This window comes from Rattus rattus, chromosome 10, assembly GCF_011064425.1.
Source record: "Rattus rattus isolate New Zealand chromosome 10, Rrattus_CSIRO_v1, whole genome shotgun sequence".
NCBI classification, from domain to species: domain Eukaryota; kingdom Metazoa; phylum Chordata; class Mammalia; order Rodentia; family Muridae; genus Rattus; species Rattus rattus.
The window spans coordinates 13,682,989-13,700,520 of NC_046163.1; the positions used below are offsets into that span (position 1 = coordinate 13,682,989).

General features: G+C 44.9%; 1 long non-coding RNA gene across 1 annotated transcript in view; it reads left to right on the forward strand.

The window, feature by feature from the left end:
- The first annotated feature begins 1,560 nt into the window (after positions 1-1,560).
- LOC116911248 overlaps positions 1,561-17,532 on the forward strand; it is a 32,641-nt gene continuing 16,669 nt past the window's right edge. Inside the window, exon 1 of the long non-coding RNA XR_004389319.1 lies at positions 1,561-1,641. This is a non-coding gene — a long non-coding RNA (uncharacterized LOC116911248). The remainder of the gene's footprint in view (positions 1,642-17,532) is intronic.

Sequence of the window (17,532 nt, forward strand, 5' to 3'; positions counted from 1 at the left end):
GAGACAGAGAGACACAGAGACAGAGAGAGACAGAGAGACAGAGAGACAGAGAGACAGAGACAGAGAGACACAGAGAGACAGAGACAGAGAGACAGAGAGACAGAGACAGAGACAGACAGAGAGACAGAGAGACAGAGAGACAGAGACAGAGACAGAGACAGAGAGAACTGGCAGTTTTTAGGAGACATAAGGAAAGCAACACCAGCTTGTGCTCAGCAGACTCCTCTAGACACTCGCCTTATTCCTTCACAATGGGGAGTGGCAGAGTGTGGTTTGAAGAGTAACTGCAATGTGACCAGGTATGGAAATGGGGGCTACTGATACCAAGGAATGCAAGCCAGTGAATATAAGCTGATTCGGACACTAGCAATTTTTTTAACCTTTATGTTTGTGTGTGTGTGTGTGTGTGTGTGTGTGTGTGTGTGTGTGTGTGTGTGTGGTCAGAAAACAACTTAATGCCGCACAGTTCCTCCTTGTTTGAGCCAGCTTTTTTTGTTGTCTACCCTGCCATGTGTCGTGAAGGCCAGTCTACCACCTTTGGGGGATTCCCTTGTCTCTGCCTCATGGCTGGTTATGTGAGTACTAGAATTACAGAAATATGCACTGTGCAGTGACTTATATGGGGTCCCAGGGATCTGAACTCGGGTCCTCACACTTACCCAGCAAGCGCTCTACCTACTAAGCTATCTCCCCAGGTCCCTGGCAACTTCCGAAGGTGTTGAGAGGGAATAGCGCTGAGAACATGAGGGTCCTGTTCCATCAACCGGCGTGCACAATTCTGGGCCTATGTGACCTCCTAGTCTGAGGATATGATTTACTCACAGGCCTTCTGTGATGCCCAAGGAGCTCTTCCTTTATGGATTTTCTAGGTTGATGAAACCACACCTTGGAAAGGAAACAAGAATTTTGAAGCAGTTCACCAAAGACCAAACTCCCAATGTACAGACAGCCAGGGAAAGTCTTAGTGGGTTATGTTTGTTCTTACATAGTTGGCAGTGGAAATTATAATTTTCTTCAAAACAGCATTGAAGAAACCTTTCAGTTTCCACTTGCCCTTCCTCCTAGGAAGGACCTCACATACCCCACCTTACACCCTGAGACCTCACAGACTCCTACTTTATACACCCTGAGAGGCAGACTCTTCTACCTCTGACCCCAGGAAACAGGAAGCAAGTGTAGTTAGTTGTAGTTAGTTATTTTGTTTTGTTTTGTTTTGTTTTGTTTTGTTTTGCGTTCAAGGTTGCTCTCTCCAGGAGAGAGCTATCCCTAACCAGAGAAGTTGAAGTGAATGAAGCTTAGGGATGGGCTGGGATCTGGGGGTGGGAAATGAGTAGTCTGGGCCCAGAGTGTTGCCTGGAATTCCAAAATGGGAAAAGAGACCTCAGCTCTTTCATATGGAAATTGGCCTGGAAGCTGACTTTGTCTCTGCGAGGAACCCAAGCCAACACCAAGTTCAGTGAACCTAACACACTGTTCAATCAGCCATTGAAACCCGGCAGAAGAGCAGGCAGGGAAGGGAGGATGGGGGCGGGGAGGGGGCGGCAGAGGCTCCCCTTTCATCTGGGCTTGGTTCCGGAGAAGGCCAAAAGAGGAATTTACCCAGGAAGCAATTTGAAGGCAAAAGTCCCATCTAAAGTGAAGGTGAGTTTGCACTGGCTGTAAGTTAAAGAAGGGAAGAAAAGAAAGTAAATTGGGAGGGGGAGGGGGCGTCCATGATCTGCAACTGACCGCGAAAGGGTAAACGTGCTCAGTGTGTCCTGGAGAAGGAAAGGCCTTGCTGGTACCCAGCTCACCCAGAGGCACATCCCTACTCTTCCGAAGATTCTTAATGCAAACATTCTTAATGCAAACGTTGACGGCATTTCTCAAGATTTCTTCTGGATTTGTCTTTGCGTCCGTCCGTCCGTCCGGTGTGTTTGTTCCGGTCCTCGCGGAAAGTCGAGGAAGCACCTGCATCCACGAGAGGCTAAGGCTTTCTTAGACACTTTTTGGGGGAGACTAGTTTCCTGTCTTTTGTCCTTGATTTATTATTGCTTGTATTTGTTCCCCTCCATTTGGTTCATTTTATTCTTATTTTAAAAGAACAGCTCGCGGGGCCCTTCTATTTTCATGGAAATTGCTCGGCAATAACAATTTCAGATAGCTTGCAAAAGAATAATCATGCCAGGGCCAGTTCACCCAAGATGCTTTGCAGGCATTTCACATAACAATTTACTAATTAATGACAAATTAAATGGAATTTGGTAAGAAGAATCAGAGGTTAGAGTGCCGGTATATATTATGTATTAAAAAAAAGGCATGCAAATATCCGCGGCCCATTTGTGGTTCATCAGTGGGAAATAATAACCTCTCTACTCAGAACCCTCACAGACGGGAGGGCTGCAGCACAGGGGCACAACTTCAAATTACATATAATTCTAATTTTTTTAACTTAGATTATACATTGTGCCTCCATTTTACAAATACAATGGACTTGGTCTTCCTTGTTTTAATAGTTTAGAGTTATGGAAATTCACCTACACTTTGTTGCATATATTAAGTGCATATAGGAGCCTGGAAGTAATGTTTGGGAAAGTTTTTACTACCGTTCTTGTTAGCTTTGACTGTCAACTTGGCACAACCGAGGTTCACCTGAGAGAGAAGCCTCGAAAGTGATCCACTCCGATAAGATCGGCTTATGGGGGTGTCTACTGAGGGTTGTCATGATTGTTGATTGATTTAGGAAGCGTAAGCTCACTCTGGGCAGCACTTTTTCCTGGAGTAGTGGCCCTGTGCAGGGTAAGAAGTTGGCTAAGCATGTGCTTATGGTCTCTACTTCAAGTTCCTGCTTGAGCTCTTGTCCTGACTTCCCTCAGTGATGGGCTGTGAGCTAGAAATATAAACTAAAGATATCCTTTCTTCCCTTAAGTTGCTTTCAGTCAGAGTGTTTTATCACAGGGACATAATAAAACCAGAGCAATCACTCATTCCAATCTCCTCCTGTAGGTACTAGAAAACTACAGGCTTTCTGCTTTTGTAAATAAAGCTTTATTGGAATCCAGCTACATGCATTTACTTATAGATTGCTTAGGTAGGGCTGCTTTTGAATTACTAATGCCGAATTGTCATGGATATATAACATTTTTTAAAGATTTATTTTATGTATATGAGTACACTGTAGCTGTCTTCAGACACCCCAGAAGAGAGCACCAGATTCCATTACAGATGGTTGTGAGCCGCCATGTGGTTGCTGGGATTTGAACTCAGGACCTCTGGAAGAGCAGTCAGTGCTCTTAACCGCTGAGCCATCTCTCCAGCCCCAGGGATATTTGAAGCACATAACAACTAAAGCGTCTCTAATCTGGCCTTTAGTAGAGAAAACTTACTACTTGTTTCATAGGAAAAGCTGGAGCGAAAGAATATTTGTAATGAAGAGCAAATAAAGTCTTTTTAAATTTTTTTCATGTTCCCCTTCCTCCCTTTCCTATGCCCTTTCCTACTCAGGTCCCTCCCTCCCCAACCCGAGGATTGCCATGATTGCTTTCTTCCCCCTCCCAAGTGGAATTGAGGCATCCTTACTTGGGCCCTTTGGCTTGGTAGCCTCCCTGAGTTCTGTGACTTGTATGCTGGGTGTTCTGTACTGTTCTGGCTAATAGCCACTTATTAGTGAGTACATCTTTCATGTCCTTTTGGGTCTGAGTTATCTCACTCAGAATGATATCTTCTACTTCCATCCATTTGCCTGAAAAACTCATGACGTCCTCGTTCTTAATAGCAGAGTAGTATTCCATTGTGTAAATGAACCACATTTTCTGTGTCCATTCTTTCCTTGTGGGACATCTGGGTTGTTTCCAGCTTCTGGCTATCACAAATAAGGCTGCTATGAACATAGTGGAACACATGCCCCTGTGGCATGGTGGGGCATCTTTTGGGTATGTGCCCAAGAGTGGTACAGCTGGGTCTTCAGGTAGATCTATTTCCAACTTTCTGAGGAACCTCCAGACTGATTTCCAGAGTGGTTTGACCAGTTTGCAATCCCACCAGCAAAGGAGGAGTGTTCCATTTTCACGGCATCCTCGTCAACATGTGCTGTCACCTGAGGTTTTGACCTTAACCATTCTGATTGGTGTGGGGTGAAATCTCAGGGTCATTTTGATTTGCATTTCCCTGATCCCTAAGAACTTTGAACATTTCTTTAAGTGCTTCTCAGCCATTTGAGATCTCTCTGTTGTGAATTCTCTGTTTAATTCTATCCCCCATTTTTTGATTGGGTTGTTTGGTTTCTTGGTGGTGAGCTTCTTGAGTTCTTTATGTATTTTGGATATTAACCCTCTATCAGATGTGGGGTTAGTGAGATTTTTTCCCCCTATCTGTAGGATGCCGATTCGTCTTATTGGCAATGTTTTTGCCTTACAGAGCTTTCCAGTTTCATGAGGTCCCTTTGATCAATTCTTGATCTTAGAGTGTGAACCATTGGAGTTCTGTTTAGAAAGTTTTCCTCTGTGCCAATGAGTTCGAGGCTCTTTCCCACTTTCTCTTCTATGAGATTCAGTGAAAACCTTTTAATAAAAAAATAAGAAATTTAACAAGAAATTAAAAGATGCACTATTATCCTTAAAAGTTCATAAATGCTTATTATTATTTCAACAAATCTCCCAAACATTCTTCTTTACTTAATGCACATAGGTCTCTCTCTCTCTCCTCTCTCCCTGTCTCTCTGTGTGTGTGTCTGTCTGTCTGTCTGTCTGTCTGTCTCTCTCTCTCTCTCTCTCTCTCTCTCTCTCTCTCTCTGTGTGTGTGTGTGTGTGTGTGTGTGTGTGTGTGTGTACACGTGTGTGTGGTGATTTTCTTCTCTCTTCTTCCTTTCTGTAGCCCAGCCAATGGGCAGCTCCTCTGAGGAGAACACAAGCCGCAAGATGTACCCCCTTGTTCATGAGTGGCAAAGCTATTATGGGGGTAACCAATCAGATTGTGCTTAGATTTGAAGGTAGCTCCACAAGCAGGAATTCACATCTAGCATTGTAAATTCAACCTGGTCAAAAGTCCACCACTGGTAAGGTGATAGGCCCTAAAACAAGCAGACAAAAAAATAGAGTAAAACAAAGGAAGAAAAAGAAATCACAGACCAGCCTAATACAGGAAAAACTTCAGGATTGAAGTATGTTTGTCATCTATGGAAGCATAGGTTTCCCATGTCAAATGAGACTGGTTTAGATGTACATCAGTTAATCCATGTTTACTATGTGCTATGTCTAACTTTGTGAGACAAAATATCTATTTGGACTTCCATTCCAGATTTTTTTTTTTCTACCATGGCAGCCCTGTGGCAGATTAGAAAAAGGAGATGCAAATTTGCCAAGCCCTCAGTTCAGGTGTCCCACAGCAATGCCTCCTTCACATCTTACAAGACTTCCTTGCTGACACAAGTTACAGGCAGTCCATAGTAGAGCACCTCAGTTATTTAGATAGATAGATGGATGGATGGATGGATGGATGGATGGATGGATGGATGGATGGATGGATGGATGGATAGATAGATAGATAGATAGATAGATAGATAGATAGATAGCTTGTCAGTTTGATAGTTTGATAGTATGTGTGGGGGGGAGTGACTCAGCTTTCCCCACTTTTCTCAGGCACTAAAACAAGTTCCTGACATAAAGCAACTTCTAAGGAAGAGAGGTTGCTTTGAGCTCATTGGTGTGGAGAGTTCAGCCATGATCCAGTGCCCTCAAAAAACTTTATTAAGAAAGCAAAGCTTTGTGTCGCTCCAGGCCTGGGACAAGGCAGTGCACACCACTGTGGAGCTACCGATGGGGAAAAGCTGATCACCTTGTTGCCAGGGAGCCGAGAAGAGGGAAGGAGACCGAGGCACCCTTTCAAGATACTCTGCAAAGGGAACACCTCAGTAGCAGATGCTCATACACGAGATCTCACCTCAGAGTTTCCACCACTTCCAAATGCCACTGTAGGGAGTAATCCTCTGGTATTTGGGGGAAATATTCCAAACTCTAGCAGTGAAGAAGCAGAAATCCATCGTCAGGAGCACAGACACTGGAAGAAAGGAGAGTTTGTGCCTTTGTTTGTTTGTAGTAGAGTCTCATGTAGCCCAAGCTGGTCTCAAACTCACTATGTAGCTGACGACATTGGACTTCAGACCCTCCTGCCTGACTCTCAAGCCCTGCACCACTCTGCCTGGTTTAGTTTAATGCTGTGCTGAAACCCAGGGCTCCCAACAAGCTAGGCAGGCCTTCTAGCAACAGAGCCACACCCACAGCCTTTTAAGATCCACAAGTACTTATTTCAAAATAAGTATTTGCTGGGAAAAGCTGAGTAGCTGTTTGATTCCTAACTCACCGATGACACCCTTCCTCATACCCAGGCCCTAAATCTTGACTGGTCAGCTGACAGTTGAAAAGGCTAAGGAAACTGTAACTATGCCTTAGAGGGTGGCTGTCTGATGAGGCTAGCAGACAAATAACCTTCCATTTCAAGGGCTGAAGAGATGGCTCAGCTGTTAAGAGCACTTGCTCGTTTTGCAGAGGATTGGAGTTCTGTTCTCATCGCCCTCGCTGAGAAGTTCACAAATGCTTGTACTTCCAGGTCCAAGGAAGCTCCATGAACAGGTCCAGTCCTCCGTGAACACCAGCTTTCACACAGACATAGGCCTAAGTAAAAAATAAAAGTAACTTTCAAAAAAAAAATCCTGCCTGTTAGAATGGACTTATGGATTGCTCGGGTAACATCAAATGACCAATGGCAATTTCCTGACTGGCTTACTTCCTGAGTACAGCCTCTGAAGTACCTAGTAGTTTTCCTTCATTCACTACCTACCTGTCTGTGGCCCGCAGACTTTGTGCTAATTGTTGTTGGAAAGGCTGGGACTCAAGACAGGCAGATTTGACTTTCAAATATATCATGTCGATCTTGAGAAAAAAGTCTCTTTGCCCGTGTGTGTCTCCACCTGTTCCACCGACAAACCTAAATAGTGCTGTAAGAAATGGGGCTGAGGAGAAGGCAACGTTGTTAAAGTGCCTCTCGTGCAAGTGTAAAGGCATGAGTTCGGATCCCTAGAACCCATGTAAATGGTGGGTAGCTGTACCAATGAGTAAAGTGGAAAAACTAATGGGAGAAGACCCCATTCATAAAGCCTGGGCTTCCAGACATGCATGTACACACACTTGTACCCACATGTAAACAATCATACACATATATGCTCATCACGCGTCACACACAAATGGAAAAAGAAATAAGGATTAGTAGACATAAATACAAAACTTCTTCATTGTTGACGTACATTGAATACTCAATAAATGTTGATGGCTACTACTGTTGATTGTAGTAGATTATGACCAGACTTACAATGGAGTCTGGCTTGAATTTGAATTGAGGGATAAGTAGAAATTGGGGAACACTCTCATAGGATAACAGACAAAGACATACAATACTGTGTATCATTTGGTTGAAGAATAACTAGACACTTGGCTGGGCTCTCTTCTCTTTAAATCCAATCTCTTTCCAAAGGTTTGGGAAATAAAGTAGGGAAAGATCCTTAGGCAGATGTGCGAGCACTTTGCATGTCTGTACGAGGGGTTCTCGGGTGTTTTTTGAGCAGACAATTGAAGGCAACAGGAGAGGCAGACAAAATGAAAACCAAACAATACATTAGGGAACCTGGTTGTGTAGCCCAGTGAATGGACGAGAGAGTAGCCAGAAGGAGGGGGTCATAGGAGTTGAGAACTTGGGCCTGTCTTGTACACTCGGAGTGATTTGAAATTTCAACCAGTGGTTCTTCTATTTTTAAGTATTTAGTTAACATGTGTTAATTCCACACAATGGATTTCATTATAACATTTGCATGCATACAAATGTATTTTGATCATATTCACCTCGTTACCCCCTATTCTCTCCCTTCCCCTCTCCCGGATCCCCTTTCTATTTCCAGCTAGTCTTCTCCCTTTACAGTCTAGACTTCTGCATGAGAGCTTACATGCTTAATTAGGGTTACTTGGAGGAGTATCAGCAAGGCATTATTGACAGGACCGTGGGCAACATACCAGTCACTACTCCACTAAAGAACCTACACACACACACACACACACACACACACACACACACACTCCCACCCCTAACCCTCTAGCCACCACTGACTGCCTGTGAATTCCAAGGGAGGGGTTAGGTATTGTGAGTCCCTCCCCAGCTCCAGCAGGAGAGTCCTGTGCCCAGTGTTGTGCCGATGACCACAGATTTTTAACCCTCCTGCTATGGGAACATGAACTCTACTTCCCCTCCCCTTGAAAACGGTTCCATCTCAGTGACTAACCTTTAACGCTGGGCTGTAAGCAGATAGGTCACGACAGAACTTTCGGGGCTAGGCCAGGATAAACAGTATTCTTCCTTGCCTGCCCTTTCTTTCTTAGGCTTCTTACGATTTAGAACTCAGCTGCAAGGCATGAGAAAGCCGAGTTACCCCACAGATAGGCCACAGGGTTTGCTCACTCCAGCCCCAGCAGCAGTCCGAGGTGATAACCAGAATCAGCCTCAGACCTGTGAATCAAACAGTCCCTAGAGGACCCCACCATCAGCAGCAGTCAGCCTTCGCCTCCCCCACGCTGAGGGCACTCAGAGCCAGACCAACGCTCCTCAGTCAGTTTTGCCTAATCTGCTGTTTTCGAGTAAAATAAATATTGTTGATATTTTTAGTCGCTGGCTTTGGGGGTGTTTTGTTACCCAGCGGAGGGTAACTTGAAGCAGCTGTTGTCGATGCCGGGGAGGCGTCACGCAAACTGTTTATGCTTATGCATTTTCAGAAGGCATGATCTGGAAATCAAAATATTTGGACTGAACGTTCCCTACCCCATCACCCTCTCCGTTTTCTTACCTGCATTTTTCACGATTGGCTATTGTAGTCTTCATTTGCTCCTGTATTGATTTATTTGGTGTGTGTTTGTTTTATTTCTTCCTCTCCCATTAGGATAGAAGCCCCTTAGTCTCCCTGATCTTGTTCATCCTCCTCACTGCTATATCTGCTTACCCATCCTAGGGCCTGGCACATCATGATCACGTTGTAAACGTTTGTGGGATAATGAACAAGCAGATAAACACCACGGAACTTGGACGTGTCCAATTTCATTGCACAGAAACCACGTTCAGAAAGCCTGTGCCCAAGTTTTTAAAAAGAGAAAGAAAGAAAGAAAAAATACCCATACAATTTAGGTCTGCAAACGGAGGGGATGATTTCCCCTTTTTGTTTATTCATTGCCTGTGTATGTAAATGTGTGTGCGCATGGATGGACGTGTGTTTGAATGCGTGCACATGTGGGTGAGTGCACATGTGTGTGCACAGGTGTATACGAGCATGCGTGTGGAGCCCCAAGGTTTACGTTTGGTGTCTTCCTCAATCACTTTCCACCTTATCTAATGAGGCAAAGTCTCTCATCTGACCCAGAGTGTCCTTTCAGTTAGCTAGCTAGCCAACTTACTCCTGGGACCCTTGTCTCTGACTCCTGTAAGCTGGGATTGCAAGTAGACCGACCATCACACCCACCCAACATTAATGTGGGTTTCAAAGACACTAACTCCAATCCTTATTTTGTGTAGGATGTACGCTGAGCGTCTCCTCAGCCTGTGTTCATTTTTTTCTGTTATGAACTGGACCTAAGCAGTCCATGCCGGTTTTGAGATGCCCACTTTAGCGGGATTCACAGAAAAGGAATCATCTTTGGGTCCCTACTCTGACAAGCACGGATGTCCTCAATCTCATTAGAGCACAGTAGCTCCACAGACAGACAGTCCCACTCGCCATCAAGGGAGCACTATACAAGCTTACACAAGCTTACGACTTTATCTCTCTAGTCACTGTTTTAAAGGGAAACAACCAAGCTATAACTTTGGGTCACACACACACACACACACACACACACACACACACGCACATGCACACGCACACGCACACGCAGACGTGCATGCATGATCCTCAGTCCTCTAGCATCGAAAAGCACAGATATTTCTTATCATTCCAAAGTCTGGAAAGTTCAAGATCAAGGTACTAGAGATCAAAAGCCCAGAGAGAATCAGCTATAAGTCACTGTGTATCATCACGTCTCAGAATAGACCTCGTAGTTCTGGGACCTCTTACAAGGGGCTGGGACCCCACTCATAAGGGCCCTATCCTTGTAATTCTCTTGCCTCTGCCTCCTTCAGCAAACTCTGCAAGCTTGTACCACCTGCAAAATCCATTCTCATAACCAAATAATTCCTAAATACTTCATCTTCTAATATAATCATATTTGTGATTGAGTTTCAATAAATGTATAGTAGCAGAGATTCAAACTATAGTTTCCACTCCTGTAGTTGTTTAACAAACTCTTCCTGCTCTCACTCTCTACGTAGATGCGTACCTATGTATATATGTATATAATGTTACATAGAGATATACATGTACAGATAAGTGGTATCTGTACATGTATGTGCATCATGTTACACAGAGATATTTAAATGTGTGTGCATGCACAGGCACGTACCGTGACACCCTTGTGGAAGCCAGAGGATGACTTTTGTGTGTTGATCCTCTCCTTCTACCCTGTGTGTCCCTAGGATTGAACTCAAGTTGTCAGACTTGGTGGCAAGGATCTTTACCTGCTGGATCATCTTACCTTACCATCTACCCTCTCATATGGAACACATACTGTACGTGACAAGATAAAAACTATAAGCACATGGGAAGAGAAAGGGGTTATTTACTTGAGAATCTGGTTGAAGCCTCTACCAGCATAGAACCATCAGGTCTGACAATTAACAATATATACCTAAAGCCTTTCTCCTTTCCCAATTACAGATCTATAACTTTCTAGAAGTCTCATTAGAAACCAATCGCACAACCCTCGTGGCTTCTGGTTTTATCATATCAGACTGATAGATACCTCACCCAAGGTACCACCCTATACTCTCACTTTTGAAGAGAGAAATGGCAAAAAGAACAGGTGTTTTTAGCAACCCTTTTGAGGTGTCATCTGAAAGTCACCCAAATGTGGCTAGCACTAAGGCACTTAATTGTGAATCTCCTTTGGGGACCCTGCACCCACACTTGGATGTGCCTTATTCTTCCCCTTGATCCCTGTGCTTAAAACAGGTTTCTGTTTTGTCCTGTTTTTAAATAAGTTGTGCCTCTCTCATTGAGAATACCACTCCCATGCTCCGAGGTGGAATTTTTGGTCTTTCTTTGATCACCTTTCTTTCTATTTTTAATAAACTCTATTCTACCTTTATAATGGCTTGTTCTGGAGTCCTTTATTTCTGGAAGCCAAGGATCTAGTTTTACCTAAGGAACTGTCCCTGAAAGATTAAAGGACGTCCACTTGCCTGGCTGAAGGCTCCACTATGGAGCTGCCCCTCTCTGCATGAGGCTGCAGAAACACTACATGGGTACTACACAGCCGAGGGTAGTCTCTGCACAGTCTATTGGAAAATAAGCAGGACCCAGCTCTCTCTGAAGAGAAGGGTAAAGGACTTGAGAACTCTCAGGGAGGTTGAGTACCTAGCCATGTGGCCAAGGATTTGTGGTCACATAAAGGCCTGGACAGACCCCATGGGCGGGCCCACCATTAAAGGCATCCTTCATCCCAACTTCTTCAACACAGGGTCTCTCTCTTCTCCCCAACTTTAGTCATCTTTGCCTTGGGCCCAAAAAGAGTACTTGAGACTTAGAAGGAAGCTCTCATTTGATTTCCAAAAGTTCTCATGATCTGGGGCCCAGGGAAGACAGCACCATGCCTTTTTGGAACCCGTAGCTTTCTCCTCCTTCGTAGAAAAAGCTTAAGTTGGAGCAAGGAGTTCACCAATGACAGGCCCCAAATCAATTTTAACTGGATACTCCTGGCAGGATAAAATGTTTGTGTTGTAATATTGTCTCCATAAAAGGTACTGTAGTATTTAAAAACTAGGATCGATCCCTCAGTGAGTGTCATAAATCCTCATGGGATTTGAAACCCTGACCACAGAGGACAGGGCAGGATGCTATCTATCCTTCTATTTCCTAGGCCACCCACAGGAGAAGGGCCCGAGGTTCCACCCAATGTCAAAGAGAGATGCTAGAATTCCCCAGTGTCACAGAAGAACTGGAGAAAAACTGTTGGAACTAAGGAATCGAAATATGAAGGGAGATCGCCCCCTTACTTTTATTAGGCCTTGTTCAGAATCAATACAAGCCCCAGGGCCCAGGATGCTTCGTACTGAAAGGGAGTACATGCTTTCCCTCCTAAAAGGAAATCAGGCCCCTTAAGTAAAACAGATGTTAGCGCTGAGCTCCCAGCCCCCTCCCGGCTCCCACTAGTCCCAGCTCATCGTCAGAGGCACAGAAAAAGCTCTCCCAGAAACCCAAGATTTCGAGCCCCGTCTCCTTCCTTAGCTCACTGAAGTGTTCCTTTCTGTTTACCAGGAAGAGAACTGGGGGTTGGGGGTGCGGGTGCAGGGAGTGGTGGGGAGACCGAGGGGAGGAGGCAGCCAGACTGTTCGCAGAGGATTTGGAGATACAGCGGAGACTGAATGGAGAAGATTTTCATTTCCTGTGTTATGCGGCGCAAATAATATCAGTATGAAAAACCTGGCAGGGAGATGGGAGATAGCAGTTTTTACATTGATAAGTATTTGTTCATTTCCTAACAACAAAAAGAAATATAAATCTCTCCAGAAATTAAATAGCCTGGCTTGTTGGAGCACTTTTTTTTGTGGGGCTGCTGCTTGCGGGGCTGGCTCCCTTTCTGGGCCCCCGCGCAGATAATCGAGGCTAGGCTATCACCTGGGATCACGCGGGCTGTGGGGGCCCAGCTCGCAGGGCCCAAGTCTCCTACTTTTTTTTTTCCCTGTCACTTATTTTCTCGGCGGGCCCGATTTGCATTTTAATGGAAGTAGTTTATAGACTTCTCTGCAGCCTTTGCCGAGCCACAAGTGGCATCATTAAGTGAGCTAAGCCGGATTAATGCCGATAGTAAAGTCAGATAATACAATAACAGCGGCCTCCATTCCATTTGCATTAGGTGAGGAACGCGGGGCTGCCTGGTGCCTAGCGATAATTTGTAAGCGCGATATGTTGTACTTGAGAGGATAAGATTAAATTTAGTGGGTTTAACTGTCATCCCGGTAAGTCAATTACTTCATCTTTTCAGCCTTTGAATTTCTTTTATAAATAAAATAAATGGAATATTGAGCTGCTCCCGCAGCCATTTCGAGCTCCCATGAAGAATTACACAGGCTGGGCCAAATAAATAAATAAATAAAAAGGCTTCGGATTGAGCTCCATAAACAAAATATAAACTCCATTCAGGTACCGATGTGGCGGCAGCCCCGAAATATTGTCCGTCTCTCATATCACAAGCATGACGGATTCCATTGTGGCTTCAGTTTTTCCATAATAGGAAATATTTATGTCGCGCCTGGGTCTTTTCTATCCCTATCCTCCCATTGTAGGAGGCAAACACAAGCAGACACAGCCATGGGCTTCCTACCTACCCCTCCTTCCCCCCTGTCTTTTCTTGCCCCAATGCTAAGTATTTAGCGATCTGGAGGATAGGAAGGAAGCCCCATGACCCAGGGGCTCGCATCCAATTTCCAGGGCGCCTCAGATAAACGGGAACAACTTCCTTCCCATCTTCCTCTTCCGGACCATGGACTAGGGCCCTGGAGATGGATTTTCTGCTAAAGAGTTGAGCTAGGGAAATCATGATAGGTTCTTACAGAGGGAAGCTGGGAGGGGGCATGAGGCTACGGGACAACAAAGAGAAAAAGAACTGTCAAGAAGGAAGAAAGGAAGGAAGGGCTATAGTAAAAGACAGGAAGAAGAAATGGAGGGAAGGAACAGAAAGAAGGCAGGGTGAAGTACGAGGAGATAGAGACAGACACAGGAAGAAAGGAGAAAGAGGGAGAGAGAAAGGAAGGAAAGATACAGAAAGAGAAGAATCAAGCATTCAAAGCCTGCTGGCAGGCGCCAATCAGTAAGAGACATCTTTAAGAGATGCAGATCTATTGGCCTCCTAGTACTCTAAGAGACATGCTCACTAAGGACAAAACAAAACCCAACAAAATAACAAAGACAATGGCATGAATACATAAATAAGCAAGTAGGTGAAGAGCTAGAGAGGCAAAAGGCAGAATCTGTGTGGCCTCCAATTTGATAGGTAGCCAAGGATTGACCTTGGACTTCTGACCACCCCTCCTCGCCACCTCCCAAGGTATTGCTAAAACACTGACGACAATATTGCCTGTATTTAAAGCATTGTCTATTGCACTGTGTGTATATGTGCATGCACATGCATTTTGGTGCACACATGCATGTGGAGGGCAGAGTGGGTGTCAGATGTCTTCTGTCTCCTTCACCTTAGGTGGTCAGACAGGATTTCTCACCCAGACTGAAGCTCGCCATTTTTAAGTCACGTGTTCTGACCAGGGAGCTCCCATAATCCTCGTGACCCTCCTCCGAATGCCGGAGTCACAGACAGGTGTGCCCACGTTTGGCTTTCTTGTGCCTGCTGGGGCTTTGAACACGGTTCCTTTCACTTTCACAGCCAACTCTCACCTGACGTGCTATTTGACCAATCAAATATCTATTGCATCTGATAGCGTTTTGATATCTAAGGCATCGTCTTTGTCGATGCTGAGTCCTCCAGGAGCCGTCTACAGAGGCCACAGTCGGGAATCCCGAGCCAGTAAATAGAAATCATAATGAGAGGGGTCTGTGTGTGTGCATGTGTGTCTCTCTGACTTCATTCCAAAGCCAAAGATATAAATGACTTTTAGATTGTCCCTTGTTTTGTATTATCCACGCCTCTGCCCTTCACTAGTGCAGATAATCGAGAGCTCACTGTACTGTGATTAATTATATGGCCAGGGCTGACAGCCAAGAGTCACCGAGAGCACAGGACTTCAGGGCTTTTCAAAGGTGGAAGGATTCTGTTCCCCTTCCACTGTTTCATTGGTTCTGGCCTTGACCAAGTGTCCACTCTGTGCCAGGCTTCCTACCTTTTACCTATAACCTTCTGTGTAACCCTCTGAGCATGGCATGCCTAGACACTGAGGGCTTATATTGTCTCCATCTCAGAATGAAGCAAACAGAGGTCAGAGAGGTAATGATCTTCCTGTTCCCGAGTTAGAGAGACTCACAAACATCCAATAAGATACCATCAGTGAATTGATCTGGGACTTCTGTGTATTGTCCAAGAACCACAGACACTAAATGTATTTCGTTTCATTACTGTAGTGTCCCTTTCATGGCTTCAACCCCGAACCTCACATGTTTCATAGGTTTTTCATGTAGATAGCACAAAGTCTGACGGCTGACCAGTAAAGCAAACTTTGATCTTTCGAGATTATGTTCAAGCACAAGCCTCAGCTGTCGGCTAAGGATGTTGCTGGTTGCTTAGGTGGCAGTGGCCACATGTTCCCTTTCAACCCTCTTATTTGCGTGTGTGTGTGTGTGTGTGTGTGTGTGTGTGTGTGTGTGTGTATGTGTGTGTTGCATGCTCACATAGAAACTAGAAGTTGGACTTCAGTGTCTTCTCTTTTATTTCTCTACCTTATTTTATTTTGAGACAGGGTCTTTAAGCCAGGAGCTCACCCACAGGCTGGATTGGTTAAGACTGGCCGCTCCGGCAAGCACCGGAGATCCTCCTATGTCTGTGCAGTGCTGGGATTAGCTCTCCCAAGCTCGGCTGTTCACATGGGTGGTGCAGATCCTCACGCTTGTGAAGAAATCACTTCACTGGCTGAGCCATCTCCATAGCCCACCTGTCCCCAGTGAGTGCTTGTCCTTAGCAAGGGGGAGAAAAGGCACCAGCCATACCTGAACATACCCTGCCCGAGTCCAAGGGATTAGCACTTTTATTTCTTGGCACAGAGGGGAGCCTGGGGACTAGGAAATAAAGAGGGCTCAAAGTCACCTGTGCCCTGTGGGCCTCAGAGTTCACACTCCTCCAGCTCCGTGGAAGCCCAGCACAGATCCACAGTAGTATTTACACAATGCCAGTGAACTTCACAAGATGTCAGCCTGTGTCTGTGTTACGTCACGAAGCTGGGCAGTGGGTTTTTGGGCCATTATCTCGAGAATTCAGGTCTTCTGTGAATTATTCTCTGACTGAGTCAAAACAAGCAAATACGCTTTCGTGTTGCTTGTTTGAGGCCTAAATATTCCTCACTTTTTATCTCTAATGCTACCATTTCACATTTTCTCACTCTTATTCCTACCTCTATACTTGTCCTAGGTGTAGTTTAAAAGCCATCCCATGGAAGAAAAGTTTCTTTAAGTGACCTTAAATTGCCCGTTCCTGTATCTCAGTGTTGTGCTTATACGTTCTTAGCTGCACATATACTCTCCTGTGCGTACACACACACACACACACACACACACACACACACACACACACACATGCACACGCACACACGCACGTGCGCTCTTTCTATCGCTTTTCAATTATATTTTATTCACTTGCCGAGGGTGAAGTGTGTGGGCATGCCACTTGAGTTCCCCAAATCAAACTCAAATCATCAGCTTTGACAGCAAATGTCCTTACCCGCTGAGCCATTCCGTCAGAGTTATTTCAATTTTTCTTTAATTAATTATCGCTGTATGTTCTCAAGGTGTGTGTGAATGCAGGCGCAAGTATGATATGGTGTGTGTGTAGAGGTCTAAAGACACCTTCTGGGAGTCTGATCTCTCCTTCCCACCATGAGTTCTGAGACTTAAACACAGGTCATCAAATTTACTTCTCAAGAACCTTTACCCATTAAGCTGCCTGGCTAGAGCTTTTTATGATTATCACTACTACTTAAATTTTGTTTTCCCCACAACTAATGAGAAAAATCTCATCAACATGTATCCCATTGTAGAGTCTTCTCATGAATTGGAGGGAAATTACTTTACTAATTTATTTTTGTGTACACACACACACACACACACACACACACAGTGCCACAGTAAAACAGAATTAAATGGACTCCATCGTTTTAGAGCTCAGTTCCACGAATAGCTTGCCCCCCGGCTGTTTTATTACCACTCAGTCTCACGAAACCCTTCTAAAGAGCTGACATTACAGTTTTTCATTTCATCCTCAGGAACATTCTTCTAATAATAATATTTCCCAATGCCGACACCGTTTTGAGGTTTGCTTCTGTGAGAGGTGGGAGTGTTAATCCGCGTCCCAAGCCTGCGTGTTCCTGCAGATATCAGTGTCCCATTTTCTCTAAAATTAGCAATGTCACGCAAGCTTTCCGATGCTGTAATTACAACAGCAACAGACCAGAAAAGCTCCCAACACCCACCCTGTCTTGGGACCAGCCATCTGCAAATTCAGATCTTCCTTTCCTTTTCTTTTCTCGCATGTATGCATGTGCAGTGTATGCATCCATACGTTTGCATGTGTATGGGCGCTCATGTTTGCTCATCTGCAGACTAAGTTTAGGTGCCTTCCTTGATCGCTCTCTGCCTTATACACGTTCTCTCACTTGGAAGCTAGAGCCACCAAACCACTGCCCCAGCCCCACCTCTCCCTTTCACTTCTGCCTCTC